The following is a 24615-nucleotide window of genomic DNA, read 5'->3' on the forward strand; positions in this document are numbered from 1 at the left end:
GGAAAAGCAAGGGTCGCCCCAAGTCCTGCAAACACGGGTCGTGGTCCTTTTGTGAGGGGGACGGAAGCCGACGTTATATTTCAAGTGGGCTCGTGGAGATATATTCACGTGAACGAAACGGTCTCTCTTAGTGCCTGGAAGCGCTGTATTAGAAAGCGATTACTTTGGGTCTCGACTGTTTCAGTCTTCCCCAATACTTTCTACTTGAACAAAATGGTCCCGGGAAAAGGAACACGAACTGTGAGCAAACGTGCTCGCTGGTCGAGAACAATCCCTGAACAGCAGTGCAGGAAATATGGAAGGACTCAGGGGAGGGAAAAAATGTAGAGGTCCAAAAAAAAAACACAAAAAGCCGGTGGCATTCTTCCCAGGCCTTGCCCCTCTTCCCAAGGTTTTCCTCCAAGGCTTTCTCATTTCCGCCACTGCATTTCTCTGCTTCTGATTCTGGTCGGTTTGTCTTGGCCCGGGGCCAGTAGTTACAGGATGCCCACAAGGTAAGCACGATTTTTACAATCTTAGATGGCTAAAAAACTAAAAGAAGTATAATATTTCAAGATGTCAGACTGTGAAATTTCACTTTGAGGAGCATAAAGTTTTATTGGAACATGGTTATCATCTACAGAATTGGATAGCTGTGACAGGGACCTTATGACCCGGAAAACCCAAAATGTTTATTATCTGCTTTGCCTACATCTGTTCTAGTCCTGTGATTAATAATGGTTCCTGCTATTTCAAGTCCTGGGATACTACATCATGCCTTATTAGTTTTCCTGAATCTCACCCACACTTCAGAATAGACTTTTTTAAATAAACTCTCCTCAGTTACCCTGTTACAGTGATATTTCTGATGATAATATTAGTAATATTGACTAGTGAGGATCTCAACTCGTTAATTGGTCATGAGGTAACCATTCAATCCAGTCCTTGCTCATCTGCTTTCTTCTTGGCTGTTAGTATACTTGATGTTAGAATACAGGTTCCTTTACAGCATCACGTCCATCCACCTGAGTGTTCATTTATCCTCTGTTTTTCAACCAGCTTTAATAAGGATTATTCTGACATGGTGCCAACACTACAGATGAGAATGAGATAAGAATGATGTGGCTCCTGTACTCAAAGAATTTGTCACTAGGAGTGTCAGAAAGTCTATGTAAGACTGGGTAGTGTAACAGTTGGATCTTGCACAGAAGGAGAGCTTGGGAAAGTATTCCCAGTTCCTGGAAGGATAACCAGCAATCCTAATAACCCTGGAATCCAAGGATTGGGCAATCTTGAGTCCAATTCAGGCCACTGACAATGGCCCAGTGCAGGGTTCCCATCTGTTTACTAACTACAACAAACTAATTAGCTTCTTTGTAGCTCAGTGTTCTCATTTATATAATAAGAATAATAATAGTAATACTTCACTCCTTTTGATTGAGAGATTTACATGAAATAATGTATGTAAAGAGATTAGTACATGCCTAATAAAATGTTTAGCATTCAATAAATGGTTAATGGTTATTTATTTGTTTAACAGAAATCCATTAAGTGCCTATGGAAAATGTGCTGTCCAATCTGGTAATCCTTAGCCACATGTAGCTATTTAAATTTAAGTTGAAATTGATTAAAATTAAATAAAAAGTCAGCCTTACACCAGTCCTAGTTACGTTTAAAATGCCCAATACATACATGTGGCTAGAAGCAGCTGTATTAGATTGTGTGGATACACAACATTTTCATCATCACAGAAAGTTCTTTTGTGCTGTTCTAGACACTGGGAATTCAGCACTGAAAAAATCAAGTCTCTGCCTTTAGGGAGCTTCCATTTGAGATAGATAATAAATAAATAAGTGCATCATTATCAGGTTGATAAATATTCTGAATAAGAGAATAAAACACTGAGTGCTTCCTATGGCTAATAATGTTCTAAGTGCTTTTAACATGTTAACTCTTAATCACTACTATATCTTCACTCATTTCATCATCAACCCGAGGTGATTAGGAAAACTAGGTAACTTACCCAAAGTCAGACTGCTAGAAAGAGGCAGAGCCAGAGCCAGACTTTAAACCCTTGAGCCCTTTCTCTTAACAAAGTATACTGTCTCTTGAAGTGAAGTAAAAATGGGAAAAAAAAAGGGAATAACAATAACATAAGTTACAGGATTAGAGACTACCAGCATATTAGTATAATAATCATTATAATAATCATAACATCAATGCAATATCCTTACTAGTCAATATTACTAATATTATCATCAGAAATATCACTGTAACAGGATAACTGAGGAGAGTTTATTTAAAAAAGTCTATTCTGAAGTGTGGGTGAGATTCAGGAAAACTAATAAGGCATGATGTAGTATCCCAGGACTTGAAATAGCAGGAACCATTATTAATCACAGGACTAAAGGGCAAAGTAAGGGAACAGTTACTAGCACCACAAAAGGGGGACCATTGTGTGACACCCGTCACCTTAAAAAAAATGAGACAGTGAGTGTGTCCTATTGGCTGAACCCAACCAGAAACCGGAGGACAAGGAAGCCCACGATATGGTCAATGTACATCAACAGAGCAAGTTGTTTTATTAAGAGGTGCAAATAGAAAAATATCCAGTAAAGGCTACCTCTTCTGCCTTTTCAGTATCTTTTCCTTGTCCCTTTTTCATATAAAAGTTGAACATATCAGTAGGGACATACAAAAACTTTTTTGAACTGTCATATCAAAATAGGGTAATTCAGTTTGGACATATACTCCCACTGGAAACACAAAATCTTAATCGTTACTGTTACTACTGAAGTGCAGGTTGGGGATAAACAAATAATTCACATAAAATGTAACCCCACATTATGGTTGATCATGAAATTTAAATTTATAACCATGGCTTCTTTATTGCACTACCCCTTGTGTGTTCCACTTTTTTCTGCTGACATTTTAACTGATTGACCCAAATGTTTGATCCTACAGGATTTGTTGCCTGCATTTCCTCTCTTTATTAAATTACTACAGTTCTCCAATGACCAGGACTACTGGACTTGTAAGTACTACATGGATTTGCAAGTAAATTCCTGGGTTCCTGAAAGATCTCCTTTGCCTAGTTGTTAAGAACAACTGAATTTTCCTTTGGTATTTAAATCTGCTGGATAGTGGTGCCTTTCTTTACCGGTCTCAGTCTCCAATTGAATAGACTGTGAATACCCTGGTCAAAGAATTCCTCCTTCGGGTATTATAGCCCCCAAATCCAAGTTTGAAGGAAGAAAAAAAAATCCTTAGGTAAATTATTTGATGTAATAGTGAGAAGGGTATTTCCTTGATTCCTGGATCTCTGAATTCTAGCCATAGATAGATGTTACTGTATATTAGATATTGGTTTAGGAAATATACTACATTTTGTAGGACAGCTTCCTTACCTTCAAAGGTGTCTCACAGCTGGTGTGATAACTGAAACCTTAGTCACCATTACCACATTCAGTAGTGTCAGCTGTGTCTGGGTGATGGGATCCGTGATAAATCCACTAAATTCCAAAAGTATTAGGCAATTGTCATACTTCCTTTGTTATAAAAGGAGGTAATGTGTGAGAGAGCAAGACAGTGGAACAGCCTTCTGAAAGTCCATGAATAGATTCCAAGATGGTGGAATAGGGTGAGAGCTTACTTCTCTAGTCTAGGGGAAGATAGTTAGAAACAAAAATGGAGAGAGTGCAATCTCAGGGAAGAGTTAGGGAGGAAACTGCAGAGGAAATGCCACACAAATTAGAGGAACATTGTGGACATGCACAACTCAAGACCCTAGCAGCAGAGAGCCTTAGCACCAGCTTTGGAAAGTTAAGTGAGACCAGATTGCAACAGCCCAAGACACTGGTGATAAAGCTGTGGGAAAACCCTGGCATGAGTCAAGCTTGGAGCCCAGTGGGGAACAGTGTACCTGCCAACATAGAGGAAAAACAAAGGGACATGTTTTTCTCTTCCTGGCCACCCAGCACCAGAGTCCTGTAACTAGCTGAGAGAGGACAGGCACAATTTTGGACATATGGAACAGATGCAGCTTGTGTCTGTGTGCCCAGCAGCCAGCAGAGAGGAGACACCTGAGTCTGGCTGAGAGAATTGACAGGTGCCTGAGTGCTTGTGACTGTTGGAGCCTTGTGTGCTGGGACTGTGAAAGCACTGTGGTTGTGTGGGAGGGCACAGGTGTGGCTGGGTCTTTGGGCAGTCACTGTGGGCTGTTTCAATGTTTTGCTCTCTCACACATTACCTCCCTGATTCCCTAGTGAGGGTCATTGCTGCAAGATAGGTGCTCATATGTAAGACTGCAAGGATCCTTTGTGTGGTTCTATGGCAGTGCAGATGAATACTGTACCCACTGGGGTTAGCACCCAGGCCTTGGTCTCCTTGGAAGGGAGGAGGTGAACATGAGATTATGCCAACAGAACTGATCAAACCTCCCCTCTTATTAAAAAAAAAAAAAAAGATTTACCACACCCAATGTGGGTGTCACCTTGGACACTCCCTTCATCCTGGAACACTGAACAGAGCTCGCTGCCACACCCAGCAAATGCATCTGGGTATTCACTGAAACAGCTGACCCTCCACTAAGCCACAGAGAAATAGTCCAAGATAAAAGCCATCATAAGGAGAAAAAAAAAAAGCATCTCAACAAATGCCTAAAAATAAATGTAGCAATTCAAGAACAAGAATAAGGAAGACAACAATATGCCCCCAAAAGAACACAACACTTCAGTACTAGAATGGGAAGAAGAAAACATTGAAGAAATGACAATACTGGAATTTAAAAAAATTATCACAGCATTACTCAGAAGTAATGAGAAGTAATTTCATGAATTAAAGAAATCCATACATGACATACACATTTTTACCATGAAATTAAGATTTTTACGATAAATCAAAATGGAATACTGGAAATGAAGAATTAATAGATCAAATAAGAAATGTCTTATTTGGAAAATGTGGAAAGCCTTAACAATAGACTCAGTGAAGCAGAAAAAGACTATCTAGATTAGAAGACAAATCACTGGAAATTTTAGTGAGACCAAAAAAAAAAAAAAAAAGAAGGAGGAGGAGGAGGAGAAAGAGGAAGAGGTGAGGGAGAAGGAAACGAAGGAGGAGGAGGAAGAAGAAGAAATAATTAGAAAACTAAAAAGCAGTGTTGGAAATTATTGAGATACTACCAAATGACCCAACATATGGGTCTTAGGAGTTCCTGAAGGCATGGAAAGAAAGAATGTATTAGAAGGCCTTTTTAGGGGAGTAATTACAGAAAGCTTCCCTAATTTGGAGAAAGAAAGGGATGTCCAAGTACAGGAAACACATAGAACTCTGAATAGACACGATTAGAAAAGAGCTTCACCATGACACGTTGTAGTCAAACTCTCTACAGTAAAACATAAAGAAAAGATTCTAAAATGTGCACAACAGAAACACCAGATTATTTTCAGATCTCCAATTAGACTCACAGCTGACTTCTCATCAGAAACCCTACAGGCTAAGAGAGAATGGCAAGGTATATTCCAAATCCTAAAAGAAAAAGCTGTCTACCCAGAACTGTACCCTGCAAAGCTCTCATTTATGAATGAAGGTGAAATAAAGACCTTCCATAACAAATAGAAATTGAAAGAATTTGTCACCAGAAGAAGAAGAAGAAGAAGCAGCCTTACAAAAGTTGCTTAAAGATATGCTACACACAGAAACACGGTCATCACTATGAAAGAAGGCAAAGGCAGAAAATCTTCCAGAAAAGTACAAAGGCAATCCAATGGTAAACAATAGGAATATTTGTGGAAAAATTGCAAGGCCAATTTGTTGCTTATCAGTGGTCACCTTGAATGTAAATGGCCTCAACTCTCCATTTAAAAGGTAAGGACTGACTGAATGGATTAAAACACAAAGCCATCTACTTGCTGCCTACAAGAAACACATCCCACCAACAAAGATATACACAGATTGAAAGTGAAAGGATGGAAAAAGATATTTCATGATAACAGAAACAAAAAAAAGAGCTGGTGTCACCATCCTAATATCAAACAAAATAGTCTTTAACACAAAAACTGTTAAAAGAGACAAAGAAGGGCACTATGTAATGTTTAAGGGATCAATCCAATAGGAACATATAGCTATAATAAATGTATATGCACCTAATTACAGGAAACCTGGCTATTTAACAGAAATGTTAATGGATCTAAAGGAAGGCATAGACTCCAATACAGTAGTAATGGGGGACTTCAATACCCCACTTTCGGCAATGGACAGAGAAACCAGACAGAAAATCAGCAAGGAAACAAGAGTTAATTGACACTATAGACCAAATGGTCCTAACGGATATCTACAGAACTTTTCATCCTACAGTTGCAGAATACGCATTCTTCTCATCAGTTCATGGAACTTTCTTTAGGATAGACCACATGCTAGGCCATAAAGGAAGTCTTAACAAATTGAAAAAAATCAAAATCATGCATCTTCACTGACCACAAGTTTTTGGTGGGAACCAAAAACTCAAGAATCTCTAGAACATATGCAAACACATGGAGACTGAACAACATGCTCCTAAATGAACAGTGGGTAATTGAAGAAATCAAAAGAAAAATCAATAAATTTCTGGAAATGAATGAAAATATCCATACCCCATGTATATTGCGGCTCAATTCACAAATACCTAAGATATGGAATCAATCCAAATGCCCGTCAACTGAAGACTGGATAAAGATATTATGGGATAGGTATACCATGGAATAGTACATAGCAGGAAAAAAAGAAATTCTGTCATTTGCAACAAAATGGATGAAACTGGAAAACATCATACTTAGTGAAATAAGCTAGTCCTAATAGGACAAACACCATATGTTCTCCCTGATCTGTGATGACTAATAGAGTGCCTAAAAGGTAATCTATAGAAGTGAAAATGACACTTTGAGACACAATGACTTTGAACAGCCCTTGTCATGGCTCTTGAAGAACAATTTTTTTCATACTATTTGTTGAATTCTTACTTGATATAGAGTTAATTGTATGTGTATAAAGTTAATTAAATTAGATATTAGTAAAAAAATAAAACTGAGAATGGGAGGATGAGGAAGAAGGGTCTTGTGTGAGTGGGAGGGTGAGTATGGTCAGAAGAATCACTATGTTCTTATAGTTGTATTTATGAAGTGCATGAGGTTTGAATTCCTTAAAGAAAAGGTTTATGGAGGAAAAATAAAAAAATAAAAACCACACACACACACACACACACACACACACAAGGCCATGAATAGTGATACTGGCTGAAGTCCTGTGGGTAGAAAGAAAAATCCATATCCAGAATGTGTATCTAATCTGTGAAGATAAATGATTGTTCTCCCCTGATATTAGATGTACAATTTAATCAGCCTGCCACCAGGTGACTGCTTATCCTGAGAAATAATTTCATATCAGGGAATTAGTTTGAGTTTTGCTATTGAAAGGTTGGGGGCTTTGGCCAGTATGGTGGCATAGTGGGTAAAGTCACCACCTGCAAGTGCTGGCATCTCATATGGGTGCCGGTTCAAGTCCCAGCTGTTCCACTTCTGATCCAGCTCTCAGTTATGGTCTGGGAAGGCAGTAGAGTATGGCCCAAGTCCTTGGGTCCCTGTACCCACATGGGACACCCAGATCATGGCCCCTGGCTTCAGATAGGTACAGCTCTGGCCACGGCCAATTGGAGAGTGAACCAGTGGATGGAAGACCTCTCTCTCTGCCTCTCCTTCTCTCTCTGTGTAACTTCTAACTCTGTGTAAATAAATAAAAATTTTAAAAAAGAGAAAGGTTGGCCATTTAACATAAATTAATAACCACATATCCAGATAAGTCCTATTATTGAAACCATTCAGAAATTGTGTTCCTGCACGTATGGGCATGTTTTACATGAACCCCTTGAACAAGCACTAAAAAAAGTTGACTTACATCTACAAGACAGGCCATGTTGTCTTCCAGATTCAGACCAAAATATATTCAGTTTTTTGTTACAATTTCCTCTTTAACTTGTATGTTATTAAACATTTAATATTTTAAGCTCTCTATTTAGATAATTTCATTGATTTCTAATTCTTTTGAAATCAGAAGACATCTTGTAAAGTTTTATTCTCTTAAACTCTGTTGAGATTTTTTTTTGTGGTCCAGAATATAACCTCTCTTGGGGTAAATGATGCATTCTGCAATGGTTAGGTTTAGTGTTTTTTTTGTTTGTTTTTTTTTATAGGCAGAGTGGACAATGAGAGAGAGGGACAGAGAGAAAGGTCTTCCCTTTTGCCGTTGGTTCACCCTCCAATGGCTGCCATGGCCAGCGCGCTGCGGCCGGCGCACTGCACTGATCTGAAGGCAGGAGCCAGGTGCTTATCCTCGTCTCCCATGGGGTGCAGGGCCCAAGCACTTGGGCCATCCAATGCACTCCCGGGCCATAGCAGAGAGCCGGCCTGGAAGAGGGGCAACCAGGACAGAATCCGGCTCCCCAACGGGGAGTAGAACCCAGTGTGCCAGTGCCGCAAGGCGGAGGATTAGCCTATTGAGCTGCAGCACCAGCATAGGTTTGGTGTTATTTAATCACCAGCTAGTGTCCTAGATCCTAGGAGATAGTGTCATTTACATCATATTTATCCAAATTGATTTTTTTTTATTTCTATCAGTTACAGAAAAAATCTGTTAAAACTGATAGATGGCTATGAATTTATCTGTTTCTCTCTTTTGTTATAGACATTTTTGTTCCATATATCTTATTGCTCTGTTATTAAGTATAAATAAATACATAGATTGATGGCTGTTATGTCCTTTATGATTATGAAATATCTCCTTGTATCTGGCAATACTTTTTGTCCTGAATTCTCTTTGTCTGATATTAAAATAGTGTTGCTTTTTTGTGCTACTTTTACTTTGCATCTAATAAATTTTGGTTGAATACTGGATGTTGTTGATAATATAGCAACTCTGAGTTCTGTTATTCTGAGCACTCTTGGGTTTTTGTTCTTGTAAACAGTTCATTTACCTAGACTTAAATTTCAGATTTCAAATTGCACGTCTCCAGCAGCGGCTGACATTTCTGCTGAGTTCCCCCTGCCATCTCAACTTCTGGTTTTTTGGACTGGTCTCGTGAGTGTCTTTCCTGTGCTGGAGTAGATTAGTGATCAATCAAGTGTTTGGGTAAAAATTAAACTTGGAAAATTTGGGCTAATTCTCTGTTTTCTTGCTTCTAGAGTACCCCTCTAAATTTCAAGCTGCTCTTCCAGTTCCAGGCTCTGTCTTCTGCCACTCAAACAAGGAAGGCTCAAGCAGAGCTTTGAGCTGTCAAAGTTGTATGAATTCTGTCAAGAAAAAAGTGTCAAACATAAATCTCATACAGTGCAGGTTTGTCTTTTAGACACAGGCTCTCTCCCTAATCCTGTCTGTAGGTGGTTGTTGTAGTTGGCTTCCCTGAGGCATTGCCCAGGGATGAGTAGTTTGGCAGTCAGCCCAGGATTTGAACTTGGTTTATGCCCAGATTTTGAGTCTCAGCCATACTGCTGTTCTCTTGCTTCTAGCATTGTTCCCTAATTTTCCAGCTGTCTGCCAGCACTGAACTGTGGTCCTCTGCTATCTCATGTTTATAAAGCCATGGTTTTCTGCTTCAGTGGCCATGTAGAATGAAAAATAACCTCGGGCAAAAGAAAAGTCACAGCTTAGAAAAAGTAAACCCTTTTCCAATGTCTGCCTGGTTTGGTTGCTTTCAGTTCCCATTTACATTTTGTTCAGATTTTATAGAGGAGATCTGCAGAAGAGTTTAATACACAAATTCATCCTACCACTACTGGAAGCAGGCACTTTAATTAGTTAGGTATTTTATAGCCACTTCTATTTTAACTGCATTTCATGCACATAAAAGAATATACAGACAATGAACTTAACTAGTATAATTATTAGCTGATAAACTTACCCACTGGTTGTTGACATTTTCTGTCTGCTTCCCTCATTCTCCTACAAACGCAAAGATTTTCTAAAATATATGATGTAGTTTTTAATTATACAAATTCGCATCATGAAAGAGGTTCCAAAAAATTAAGTTTTCGTTCATTGACAGTAGAAATAAATTTCATAGCATCACACTAAAAATTTATTACATCAATGAATTAAATGACAAATAGCATGGATACACTTGAACTGCAAACCCCTTAACCACCAGAAAGTAAAAGTTACCAAGAATTATGATAAAAGTAGGACACTGTTTTTGTTAATGAAATTTTATGCAAACCATCTGGCAAATAAAAAAAATGACTAGTTCTTCATTTAGATTATAATCTTCTCTGTCTTCTACTCTTATACTTCTAGTATTTCATTCTGGAAATAAAACGGTAGCTACTCAATACTCATCTGATGAAGGGAAAAAAGCAATGGTTGGGAAAAAATTTTTTTAGTAGATTGTCCTAATGGTCCATAAAATACAATGAAGGTGCAATGTCTAGGTTACTAAATTTACACATTTGAGACTCTAAAATGATGCCAGTATCACTGATGTTGTTTATTGAAATAGAAGAGACTTAGGTGATGCTAAAAATGCTCAGCTGCTCTGAGTCTTCCTTTACAAACTATCCAAGAGGAGGATTATGTTCTCAAATGTCAACTCTGCAGGTTCACTTTACCTGCAGTTGCAGATAAGAAACAATATACCTTTACAGGCTTGTCTGAAAGGACAGAGGCATGGGAAGCCATTTCATCATACTGATGGTTGTGGATCAGAGATGGTGGGGGAGAGGAGGATTGTGTGCAATTTGTTTTGTAGTTGTTCCAGTCCTAGCCATCATTAGCAGGATACTTTTGATCTGTGTATGGGTTTATTTGTATTATAGCAGTTGTTAATTTTTTTAATTTGAAAGAGTGACAGATAGAGAGATAAAGAGAGAGAGAGAAAGATCCTCTAGCTGCTGGTTCTCTCACAAATGCCCAAAACAGCTAGGGCTGGGCCAGGCCAAAGCCAGAAGCTGCAAACTCCATATAGGTCTCCCATGTGGGTGGCTGAGACCCAGGTACTTGAGCCTTCACAGGATATAAGTATTGACCAGTGTCCCTCCTGTAGTCCCACCAGTTCTTGGTAAAGACTTCCAAAATCACAAAATGATTGTTTTGATCATATTTCTGGTAAAACCATGAGGGAATCTCATTTCATTTGATGCTGATTCAAAATAGTGTAGCTTGTGAGATGGTATGTGGGTTATACTACATACAGAGGCAAACTTTTTATTTAAGAACTTTGTGGAAAATAGAATTAAAATGTAAGTTTATTTTGATGCAAATGTTTTTGAAATTCATGCATAATTTTCCATAACACACATTTCCCATGAATTTTTTGAAGATTTCTCATATATACCTTTTTATTTTTTTTTTAAACTTTTATTTAATGCATATAAATTTCCAAAGTACGACTTATGGATTACAATGGCTTCCCCCCCATACCGTCCCTCCCACCCACAACCCTCCCCTTTCCCACTCCCTCTCCCCTTCCATTCACATCAAGATTCATTTTCGATTATCTTAATATACAGAAGATCAGCTTAGTATACATTAAGTATGGATTTCAACAGTTTGCTCCCACACAGAAACATAAAGTGAAAAATAATAGATGATTTTTTTAAATGATGATGAAATCAGAGCAGACCTATTGTCATGTTTAATCCCAGTGAGAGTCAAGTTGGGAATTGATAATTTCTTTTTTTTTTTTCTTTTTTTTACAGAGGATCAGTTTAGTATGCATTAAGTAAGGATTTCAACAGTTTGCACCCCCATAGAAACACAAAGTGAAATATATTGTTTGAGTACTCGTTATAGCATTAAATCTCAATGTACAGCACATTAAGGATAGAGATCCTACATGAGGAGTAAGTGCACAGTGACTCCTGTTGTTGACTTTACCAATTGACACTCCTGTCTATGGCATCAGTAATCTCCCTATGCTCCAGTCATGAGTTTTATACCTTTTTATTTTTAATTAATTTTAGTAAAATTCTTAAAAAATTTAAAGATTTCCCATATTCTCCTAATTTCAGCACTTTACCTTATTTTCTTAATCATTTCTTTGTCCTGTCTCTTTAATTTCTAATCTGGAACTGTTTCTTAGTCTTCCTTTGTATTACTTTCTTACTTTGGCTGTAGCAAATTATCACAATTTTAGTGCCTTACAAACACAGATTTTATTATTTTACAGATTTGGAGATTAAAGTCTAAAATTAGTCTCGGTAAGACAAAGTCAAGGTATTGACAGTTCTGTGCCTTCTTTTCTGCAGGCTCTGCAAGGAGAATAATTTTCTCGTCATTTCTACAGCCTACTCATATTCCTTGGCCCATTGATTCCCCTTCCTTGCATCATTTTAACGTCTTGCTTCCATCATCATATCTATTACTACTAATTCTGATTCTTCTGCTTCCCTCTTACAAGAGCCCTGTGGTTATACTGAGCCCTCCTGGATAATCCAGGATAATCTCCATATCTCAAGATCCTTAATTTAATCACATTTGCACAATCTCTTTGCCTCTGTAAAGTGACAAAGTCACAGCTTGCAGAGATTATGAAATGGACCTGGGAGAGGCTATTATGTCAGTCTGCCACAGAATTAATGATACAATACGTTTTTGAGAATCATTGTAAATCTTTTTGAGAGGAGAATTAGAGGAAATGAAAAAAGATAACAGAGTGATAAATTTTTAAAAGCTCAGGAGAGAAAGAGACAGGAAGAGATGTATATTTATCTGGATTTCTGGTTTGGCAAGTTGCTGAAAATTTAGGTGCCCTTTTTTGCAGATGTAATGAAAAAGAAAACCTGCCTTCTTCTCAGCCTAAGTTTAAGTGCTTAAATTTAATAAAATGTTTGTTGCCTCTGGTAGAGGAATGTTGTGAGAAAAAGTGAATTCTGCATGAATAAATTCTTTCTCACTGTATTGATTACTAATTCATCTCAATGAATGTACAGAACTGTATCCATACAGATTTGTTTCTGCAGGTGAAAAAACCGTAGCACATCATTCACGACTCACTGTACAAAAGTCATTAATTTGCTTTATGTGAAGTGGAAATTTAAACTCAAAAAGAAAACCAACACTTTCTCTCCAGGACATTCAGCGTGAATCAACATGACCATCTTTCCCTGTTCCATATACACATCTGATGTTCTGGTTGGCCCACAGGAGGCAGTTTGAGTCTTCTGAGGATTTTCCAATCTGTGCCATAACCATTACCATAGTGATGCGGTAGCAGCAACATAAAAATTTACCCATAGAATGAGCAAAGGTTCAGAGTATGAACTGAACCAAACCTGGCAGAGCAATGGTTGAACTGTGGGAATTTAAATTCAGCCACAGCAGGAATAAGAGACATGTGAAAGGAGTAAGATTTCCAGACTCAGGTTTTTTGACTATCAAGATGGATAGTAACATTTAATCTTGGATGACACTGCAAGATACCCATATGTATGAAACTAGATCCTCTCTTCTCCATCATTTCTCATTGCCTTCTGTGTAGTTCAGAATTGCCTTCTTTTAGAAATATCAACCACATCTCAGGGTAACTCATTTCCTCTGGTCCCTTGCATGGATAAAATCCTTGGCTCTTCAGATGAATTCCAAATGTGCTCTCTTACTCCAATTTGTGCTGCTCTAATAGAATAACTATGATTTAGTAATTTATAAAGAACAGAGGTTAAGAAGTCTAAGACCAAGGGGCCTACATCTAATGAGGTTCTTCTGGCTGTGTCAGCCAATGGTGGGAGCCAGAAAAGGAGAGCATGAGAGAGCAAAAATGGGGCCTGAAGAGGTACCCAATTCCAGTATAACTAAGCTACTCCTTTGATAATGGCATTAACCTATTAATGACAGCAGAGCCCTCATGACCAAGTTATCTCTTAAAGATTCCACTTGTCAACACTGTTGTATTTGGGGATTGAGTTCCCAATACATCAACTTTGGAATGCTCAGGTTGTTTTGGAGGCATTCTCCTTGGTAAATCTGAAATATTCTGTTCCTACTGTTAGTCTAGAATTTTGTGGAGAGGTGAGTGGATCTTGCATCTAAAATTTCATCTTGATTTTATCTGCGTTAGTCTCTTGCCACTAAATAAATCTCCTAAAGACTACTCCAGTGAGTTTTCTAAAATATAATTCAGATCAGGTTTCTTTCCGGCTTAGAATATTGCTACTGGCCAGGTGTTTGAATTCATTTGCATGACACGTGAGGCCGTTCATAACCCGGCCTTTGCCAATAGCCTCTGCCCTTCAAATATTGCCTGTCTGGAAAGTGTAATCTGGTGGCCATGAAACTGTCTTTTCATATAGCAGTTTGTTATAATGGAAATTTTTTTTTAAAGATTTATTTATTTGAAAGTCAGAGTTACACAGAAAGAGGAGAGGCAGAGAAAGAGAGGTCTTCCATCTGCTAGTTCACTCCCCAGTTGACCACAATGGCCAGAGCTGCGCTGATCCAAAGCCAGGAACCAAGAGCTTCTTCTGGGTCTCCCATGTGGGTACAGCGGCCCAAGCACATGGGCCATATTCTACTGCTTTCCCAGGCCACAGCAGAGACCTGGATTGGAAGTGGAGCAACCGGTGCTTGAACTGGTGCACGTATGGGATGCTGGCACTGCAGGCAGTGGCTTTACCTGCTATACCACAGCGCCGGCCCCCAAAGAAATTTTTGAAATGAGTGGATGAATAAACAAATAAAGGAGACTCTTTAAATAGATCCTAAATACCAGTATGTATTTTCTTTGGAGGTAGTCTTGACCGGGTGGAGCATATAGTTAATGTTTGATATCTGTAAGCAGTAGTTGCCTGAAGAAATACAATATGGTGTTTTTGCTGAGTATCTGATTTAAATGATTTTTTTTACTGTTTGTTTTCCTGCAGGTTTAATTTAATTTCAGTCTCCCACATGGGTAGCAGGGATGTGAGTACCTGGACCATCACTGTTCCTCCCAGGGTGTACATTAGCAGGAAAACAGGCACCCTAAGTAGTATCTTAATCACTGCACAAAACTAATGCCCCAAGGAATTGGACTTGTTAATTACAGTGTATGCAATTTCAGATAAACAGGAAGAATAGGTTTTGTGATTTATCAACAATCAGGGTGACTAGAGTCATAATAATGTATTAAATATTTCAAAATTACTAAAAGAGTAAATTTCAAATGTCTCCCCATGGAAAATGACACATTAGCGAAATAATAGATATGTTAATCAACTGATTTAATCATTCCACATTGTGTATATATCAGAATATCACTTAAATGTAATACAATCAGGATTTAATTGAAAATAATATTCATAAAAGCACACAGTAGTTTGAATAGCTTGCCTTTTTCTTTTCTTCACAGTATTATGATGTATAAAATTAGCCCCTAATGAAAGAGTTAGTCTGTCTTTAACTCTTTATTGGCCACTTTGAAATTTTGCGTTTTGCTGTATAAATTCCTGATGGTGTTGCTTTCCAAGAGTCTGTCTCATCAATATAAAATATTAACTGTTCATCTTTTTTTTGGGCAGGCAGAGTGGACAGTAAGAGAGAGAGAGAGAAAGGTCTTCCTTTTTCCGTTGGTTCAACCCCCAGTGGCCGCTGCGGCTGGCGTACCATGCTGATCCGAAGCCTGGAGCCAGGTGCTTCTCCTGGTCTCCCATGCGGGTGCAGGGCCCAAGGACCTGGGCCATCCTTCACTGCCCTCCTGGGCCACAGAAGAGAGCTGGACTGGAAGAGGAGCAACCAGGATAGAATCCAGTGCCCCAACCGGGACTAGAACCGGGGGTTCTGGCGCCACAGGCGGAGGATTAGCTTAGCGAGCTGCGGTGGCAGCCGAACTTTTCATCTTAATCACCTGCTATCCTTGGAATATAGTGTATATTTCACAGCAGCCTCTTTATTTCATAGTAACTTCACCAGATAGCTTAACATTAAAACATTAATCAGTTCATGCTAATTTCTGAAATGGTAAAACCAACATATAATGGTAATGAAAGATTTATCTTTAGTATCCTTGTAGTTACCATTTGTTTTCCATGTGGCAATTAATTTCAACACTTGCCAAATAGATTGGAACTTTTTTTTCAATCTTTAATCCAAACCATAGGTAAATGCTTAATTTCAACCACCTAGTACCTTCTGTTCCTAATGCAATTTAAACTAAAATATATTGACATAGTTTTGTCTTATTTTTTTTCTAAATATTATTTGAAAGAGTTACAGAGAGAGAGAGAGGGAGACATAAAGAGAGAAGAAATATTTTGCATTCAATGATTCACCCCCTAAATAGCCACAATGGCCAGGGCTGGAGCCAGGTGCCAGGAGCTTCTTCCAGGTCTCCCACATGGATGGGAGGGGCCAAGGCCCTTGGACCATCTGCTTTCCCAGGCCATTAGCAGGGAGCTCAATTGGAAATGGAGCAGCCAGGACATGAACCAGTATCCATATGGGATACAGGCATCACAGGCAGTGGCTTAACCTTATTTGCCACAATGCCAACTTTTTTATCTTGGTTTTTATATTTATCATTTTTTTTGACAGGCAGAGTGGACAGTGAGAGAGAGAGAAAGGTCTTCCTTTTCCGTTGGTTCACCCCCCAATGGCTGCTGCAGCCGGCGCGCTGCAGCCGGCGCACCACACTGATCCGAAGCCAGGAGCCAGGTGCTTCTTCTGGTCTCCCATGCAGGTGCAGGGCCCAAGCACTTGGGCCATCCTCCACTGCCCTCCTGGGCCACAGCAGAAAGCTGGACTGGAAGAGGAGCAACCGGGACAGAATCCGGTGCTCCAACTAGAACCCGGTGTGCCAGTGCCACAGGCAGAGGATTAGCCTATTGAGCTGTGGCTCTGGCCTGTATTTATCATTTTTAATGTGGTTCCTTCTGTACCTCTGAATGAGCCTGCTTCTCATCTTTGCTGTTGCTGCTTTAAAGCCTTATAATTATATCTAATTTCATTTTCCACTTTATCACTTTTCATTTATTTTGCCACAGCAAGTTCTACCATGAAGATTTTTGGGTAGATTACTTGAATAAGACAACCAATGACAAAGGAGATGTTGTGTTGTAAGAAATTTGTGAAATAAAGCTAATCAAATACAGTTTTTTTTTTCCTGGAGAAATAGTTAAGACCAAAGAAGAACAGAAAATATATCTCTGTGGCACAAAATGAAATGTTTAGATTATGACAGCCTAATGAGATGGAAGAAGAAGGGAGGGAGGAAAATAAGATGAGAACATGTTAACCTTTTTGTTACAATAATTAGCTATCAAGATTTCAAATGACAAAGTTAAAAGTTATTAAAATACAATATGTAGTTTTGGGAGGTATATATAGTTACAAGAGAGGTGAACATACGGCACAGTGGTTAAGATGCTGCTTGGGATACCCACATCCCATATGAGACTGCTTGGTCTTGAGTCCTGGCTGTGCTTCTGGTTCCTGCTTCCTACTAATGGACACCCTGAGAGGCAGCATATGCTATCTCAAGTGTTTGAGTTCCTGCCACCCACATCAGAGATCCAGATTGAGTTCTAGGCTTCTGGGATCAGCCTGACCCAGTCCTAGCCATTGTGTGCATTTGGGGAGTGAACCAGTAAACCAGAGTTTGAACTCTGTCTCTCTCTGCCTTTCAAATAAAATAAAAAAAAAATATGTATGGGATGCAGGTATGTGTATATATATATATATATATATATATATATCTCAGAGAGAGAGAGAGAGAGAGAGAGAGAGAATTACATAAAAAGGAAAGCAAAGGAATGACAAAAGTGTGATTCAAAATGATGATCATTGAGCAGTAGGGGCAATGAGTGGGAAGGGAGAGACTATGAGGTTAGTCCAAGACATTGCTGAGATCCTAGTATCTGTTTTGGGAGGTTTGGTATCCAGTCCAGTGATGTTCATGGGCCATTTACTTCCTGGTACTCATATGTGGCCTCACTACTGATTGCCCAGGAAACTTAAGCCAGATTCTTTTCAGCTTCTCTTCAAGGGGAGAGGATGTCTTTAACAGTGACAGTAATGCCCTCTTTTTAAAATGGCTGTTTGTGTTTATACATTAAACTCCTTTAAAATTATTTATATGTAAATAATTGATAAGTAAAATATTTGACTTAGAAAATAAGAGTGAATAGGAAATGAGGAAGTAATGATAACAAGTTGATATAATTCAAAACCTAAAGTGATAAAACATTGGTTTTAAATGTTTTTTATTTCTTTTTTACCCCCCAAAAAAGTAAAGTATATAAACTTTGTACATTTCATAAATACAACTTCGGGAACACAGTGATTCTTCTCACCATACTCACCCTACCACCCACACTCCCACCCTTCTTCCTCTTCCCTCCTATTCCCATTCTTATTTTTTACTAAGCTCTATTTTCAATTAACTTTATACACACAAGAATAACTCTACACCAAGTGTTCAAAAAATAGTATAATAAAAAAATGTTCCACAACAGTTGAGACAAGAGCTATAAAAAGTTATCACATCTCAAAGTGTCAATTTCACTTCTATAGATTACCTTTTAGGTGCTCTATTAGTTACCATAGATCAGGGAGAATATATGGTGTTTGTTCTTTTGGGACTGGCTTATTTCACTAAGTATGATGTTTTCCAATTTCATCCATTATGTTGCAAATGACAGAATTTAATTTTTTTATTGCTATGTTGTATTCCATGGTATACATATCCTATAATTTCTTTATCCAGTCTTTGGTTGACAGAAATTTGGGTTGATTCCATATCTAAGCTATTGTGAATTGAGTTGCAATAAATATGGGAGTACAGATAATTCTTTCATATGCTGATTTCATTTCCCTTGGGTAAATTTATTAGGAGTGGGATGGCTGTGTTTATTGATTTCTGTATGAAAGACATTCTAACTGGGGTGAGGTGAATCCTAATTATGGTTTTGATTAGCATTTTGCTGACAGCTAGTGATCCTGAGCAGTTTTTCATCTGTCTGTTGGCCATTTGGATTTTTTTGAAAAATGCCTGTTTAAGTCCTTTGTCCATTTTTTAACTGAGTTATTTGTTTTGTTGTTGTTGAGTTCTTGAGCTCTTTATATATTCTGGTTATTAACCATTTATGAGTTGCATTGCTTGGAAATGATTTCTCTCATTCTGTCAGTTGCCTCTTCATTTTGCTGAGTGTTTCTTTTGCAGTGCATAAACTTCTCACTTTGATGTAATCCCATTTGTCAATTTTGGCTTTCATTGCCTGTGCCTCTGGGGTGTTTTCTAAGCACTCTATGCATAGTCCAATGTCTTCAAAGGTTTCCCAAGTATTCTCTTATAATTTGGTGGTATGAGGTTGTAGATTTAGGTCTTTGATCCATTTTGAATGGATTTTTGTTTAAGGTGTAAGGTAGGGGTCTAGTTTCATATTTCTGCATGTGGAGATGGAGTTTTCCCAGCACCACCATTTATTGAAGAAACTGTCCTTGCTTCAGGGATTGGTTTTAGCTCCCTTGACAAAGATAAGTTGGTTGTAGTTGCATGGATTTATTTCTGCTGTTTCTATTCTGTTACATCTGTTTTTATACCAGTGCTGGGCTGTTTTGATTATAACTCCCTAGTGGTATGTCTTGAAGTCTGGTATTGTGATGCCTCCAGCTTTGTTTTTGTCGTATAAGATTGCATTAGCTCTTTGAGGTGCCCTGTATTTCCATATGAATTTCAGTATCATTTTTTTCTAGATCTGAGAAAAATATCTTTGGTATTTTGTTTAGTATTGCATTGAATCTGTAAATTGCTTTCAGAATGGACATTTTGGTGGTATTAATTCTTCCAATCCATGAACATGGAAGATTTTTCCATTTTTTTGTGTCTCATTCTATTTCTTTCCTTAATGTTTTGTAATTTTCATCATAGAGATCTTTGACATCCTTGGTTGAATTTATTCCAAGGTATTTGATTTTTTGTAGCTATTGTGAATAGGATTGGTCTTAGAAGTTCTTTCTTGGCTGGGGCATTGTCTGTATGCAAAGGCTATTGATTTTTGTGTGTTGATTTTATATCCTGCCACTTTACCAAACTCTTTTATGAGTTTCAGTAGTCTTTTAGTGGAGTTGTTTGGATCCCTAAATATAGAATCATGTCATATTCAAATAGGGATAGTTTGGCTTCATCCTTCCCAATTTGTATCCTTTTGATCTCTTTTTCTTGCCTAATGGCTCTGGTTAAAACTTTCAGGACTATATTGAATACCACTGGTGAGAGTGAGCATCCTTGTCTAGTTCCAGATATTAGTGGGGATGCTTCAAGCTTTTCCCCATTCAATAGGACACTGGCCATGTGTTTGTCATAAATTGCCTTGATTGTGTTGAGGAGTGTTTCTTCTATATGCAATTTGCTTAAGGTTTTCATCATGAAAGCTGTTGTATTTTATCAAAGGCTTTCTTGGCATCTATTGAGATAATCATATGGATTTTGTTTTTTAGTGTGATGTATCATGTTGACTGATTTTTGAATGTTGGATCATCCTACATAGCAGGGATAAAACCACTTGACTTGGGTGAATGATCTTTCTGATGTGTTTTTGGATTTGATTAGCTAGAATTTTGTTGAGTATTTTTGTGTCTATGTTCATCAGGAGAATTGGTCTGCAGTTCCCTTTCTCTGTTGTATCTTTTTCAGGTTTAGGAATTAAGGTGATACTGGCTTCATAGAAGGAGTTGGGGAGGATTATCTCCCTTTCAATTGTTTTAATAGCTTGAGAATAATTGAAAGTAGTTTTTAAAATGTCTGGTAGAATTGAGCAGTGAAGCCATCCAGTCCTGGGTTTTTCTTTTTTGGGAAGGTCTTTATCTCTGATTCAATTTCCATCTTGGTTATTGATCACTTTAGATTTTCGGTGTCTTCATTGCTCGATTTAGGTAGGATATGTGTGTCCAGGAATCTGTCCATTTCTTGTAGGTTTCCCAATTTGTTGTCATACAGCTTTTCATAGTAATTTCTGACTTTTTTTTATTTCTGTGGTATCTGTTGTTAAGTGTCCTTTTTCATCTCTAATTCTATTGATTTGAGTCTTCTTCCTCTTTTGTTTGGTTAGTTTGGCTAGTGGTGTGTCAGTTTTGTTTGTTCAAAAAGCCAGATCTTTTTTTTTAACTTTTATTTAATGAATATAAATTTCCAAAGTACAGCTTCCCTCCCACTCGCAACTCTCCCCTTATCTGCTCCCTCTCTCCTTCCATTCACATCAAGATTCATTTTCATTTCTCTTTATATACAGAAGATCAGTTTAGCATATATTAAGTAAAGATTTCAACAGTTTGCACCCACATAGAAACACAAAGTGAAAAATACTGTTTGAGTACTAGTTATAGCATTAAATCACAATGTACAGCACATTAAGGACAGAGATCCTACATGAGGAGTAAGTGCACAGTGACTCCTGTTGTTGACTTAACAAATTGACACTCTTGTTTATGGCATCAGTAATCACCCTAGGCTCCTGTCATGAGTTTCCAAGGCTATGGAAGCCTTTTGAGTTCACCGACTCTGATCCTATTTAGACAAGGTCATAGTCAAAGTGGAAGTTCTCTCCTCCCTTCAGAGAAAGGTACCTCCTTCTTTGATGACCTGTTCTTTCCACTGGGATCTCACTCACGGTCATTTTTTTTTTTTTGCCAGAGTGTCTTGGCTTTCCATGCCTGAAATACTCTCATGGGCTTTTCAGCCAGATCTGAATGCCTTAAGGGCTGATTCTGAGGCCAGAGTGCTGATAAAAACCAGCTCTTAATTTTGCTGTCCTGTTGTATTGTTATCTTTGTTTCAAGTTTGCTTATTTATCTCTAATTTTAATTAATTTTTTTCTCTTACTAATTTTGGGTTAGGTTTGCTGTTGTTTTACTAGGTCCTTGAGATGCACTGATAGTTCATGTATTTAATACCTTTCCAGTTTCTTGAGGTAAGCAAAAATTGCTATAAACTTTCCTATTAACATTGCTTTTGCTGTATCCCATAAAATTTCATATGTTGTATTGTCATCTTCATTAATTTCTAGAATTTTTTTAATTTTTCAATTTTTCTTTTGATTTCTTCTATGATCTACTGTTCATTCAGAGCATGTTGTTCAGTCTCCATATGTTTTCATATGTTCTAGAGAATCTTGAGTTGTTGATTTCCAGCTCCATTCCCTTGGGGTAAGAGAAGCTGCATGGTATGATTTCAATTTTTTTGAATTTTTGAATTTGCTGAGACTTGCTTTATGGCATGGTGTATTCTATGCTAGAGAAAGTTCCATGAACTGATGAGAAGAATGTGTATTCTGCAACTGTAGGATGAAAAATTCTGTAGATATCCGTTAGGAGCATTTGGTTTATACTGTCAATTAACTCTCTTGTTTCCCTGCTAATTTTCTGTCTGGTTGATCTGTCCATTGCTAAAAGTGCGGTTTTTGAAGTCCCCCGTTACTATTGTATTGGAGTCTATGTCTCCCTTTAGGTCAATTAACATTTCTTTTAAATAGCCAGGTTCCCTGTAATTAGGTGCATATATATTTATTATAGTCACATGTTCCTGTTGGATTGATTCCTTAATCATTACAAAGTGCCTTTCTTTGTCTCTTTTAACAGTTTTTGTGTTAAAGTCTATTTTTCTGATATTAGGATTGTGACACCAGCTCTTTCTTGGTTTCTGTTATCATGGAATGTCTTTTTCCCTCCTTTTGTTTTCAGTATGCATATATCCCTTGCTTAAGTGTGGTTCTTGTAGGCAGCAAATAGATGGATTTTGTTTTTTAATCCATTCAGTCAGTCCTTACCTTTTAAATGGAGAGTTGAGGCCATTTACATTAAAGATGACCATTGATAAGCAACAACTTGGCCCTGCCATTTTTTCCACAAATTCCCCATTTACATTAAAGATGACCATTGATAAGCAACAACTTGGCCCTGCCATTTTTTCCACAAATTCCCCATTTACATTAAAGATGACCATTGATAAGCAACAACTTGGCCCTGCCATTTTTTCCACAAATTCCCCTATTGTTTTCATTGGGTGGCCTTTGTAATTTTCTGGGAGATTTTCTGCCTTTGCCTTCTTTCATAGTGATGACCATGTTTCTGTGTTTCTGTTTTCTTTAAGCAACTTTTGTAAGGCTGGATGAGTGGTGGCAAATTCTCTCAATTCCTGTTTGTTAGGGAAGCTCCTTATTTCACTTTCATTCATGAATGAGAGCTTTTCAGGGTACAATATTCAGGGTTGACAGTCTTTTTCTTTTAAGACTTGGAATATACCTTGCCATTCTCTCCTAGCCTGAAGGGTTTCTGATGAGAAGTCAGCTGTGAGTCTAATTGGAGATCCTCTGAAAGTAATCTAGTGTTTATGTTGTGTACATTTTAGAATCTTTTCTTTATGTTTTTTCTGTGAAGAGTTTGACTACAATGTGTCATGGTGAAGCTCTTTTCTAGTCATATCTATTCAGAGTTCTATGTGTTTCCTGTGCTTGGACATCCCTTTCTTTCTCCAAATTAGGGAAGCTTTCTGTAATTACTCCCCTAAAAAGGCCTTCTAATACATTCTTTCTTTCCATGCCTTCAGGAACTCCTAAGACTCATATGTGGGGTTGTTTGATAGTATCCCAATAATCTCCAACACTGTTTTGTAATTTTCTAATCTCCTCCTCTTCCTCCTCCTCCTTCCCTTCCCCCTCCCCCTCCTCCTTTACTTCTTATTTTCTTCTTCTCCTCCTTCTTTTCCTCCTTCTCCTCCTACTTCTTTTCTTCTCCTCCCCCCTGAGTCCTCTCCCTCCTCCTCCATGAGTCCTCCTCCTCCTCCCCATCCTCCAATTCTCCCTCCTCCCCTCCCTCTCCCACTCCTCCCCTCTTCCCCCTCATCCTTCTCATACTCCCCCTTCCCCTCCCCCCTCATTCTCCCCCTCTTCTGCTTTATCCTCCTTTTCCTCCCCTTCCTCCCCCTCCTCCTCTCCCTTCACCCCTTCATCCTCCTCTTTCTCCCCCTCCTCCTCCTCCTTCTTCTCTCCCTCCTCCTCCCTCATCCTCCTCCACCATCTCCCCATACCCTCTCCACTTCCTCCCCCTCCCCCATTCTCCTCCTCCTCCCCCTACCCCTCCTCCTCCTCATTCTTCTTTTTTTGGTCTGACTGTAAAATTTTCAGAAATTTGTCTTCTAATTTGGATATTCTTTCTCCTACCTCACTGAATCTATTGTTTTTTATTTAATAAATATTTTATTTAATAAATATAAATTTCCAAAATACAACTTTTGGATTATAGTGGCTTTCCCCCCCATAACCTCCCTCCCACCTGCAACCATCCCATCTCCCACTCCCTCTCCCATCCCATTCTTCATCAAGATTCATTTTCAATTATCTTTATGTACAGAAGATCTACTTAGTATTTACTAAGTAAAGATTTCAACAGTTTGCACTCACACAGACACACAAAATATAGAGTACTTTTTTACTGCTTGAATAGTAGTTTACCATTAATTCACATAGTACAACACATTGACAGAGATCCTACATGGGGAGTAAGTGCACATTGACTCCTATTGTTGATTTAACAACTGACACTCTTATTTTTGGCGTAATTACCTGAGGCTCTTGTCATGGGCTGCCAAGGCTATGGAAGCCTCTTGAGTTCACCAACTCCGATCTTATTTAGACATGGCCATAGTCAAAG

The 24615-nt window shown here is 38.3% G+C and overlaps 1 long non-coding RNA gene across 1 annotated transcript in view; it reads left to right on the forward strand.

Annotated features, from left to right (window-relative positions):
* Positions 1 to 242: 242 nt before the first annotated feature.
* The window catches only part of LOC103348915 (uncharacterized), a 40416-nt gene continuing 16043 nt past the window's right edge, over positions 243 to 24615 (forward strand). Inside the window, exons 1-2 of the long non-coding RNA XR_007923503.2 lie at positions 243 to 494; positions 2944 to 3013. This is a non-coding gene — a long non-coding RNA (uncharacterized lncRNA). The remainder of the gene's footprint in view (positions 495 to 2943; positions 3014 to 24615) is intronic.

This window comes from Oryctolagus cuniculus, chromosome 1 (genome assembly GCF_964237555.1).
Source record: "Oryctolagus cuniculus chromosome 1, mOryCun1.1, whole genome shotgun sequence".
Taxonomy (NCBI): domain Eukaryota; kingdom Metazoa; phylum Chordata; class Mammalia; order Lagomorpha; family Leporidae; genus Oryctolagus; species Oryctolagus cuniculus.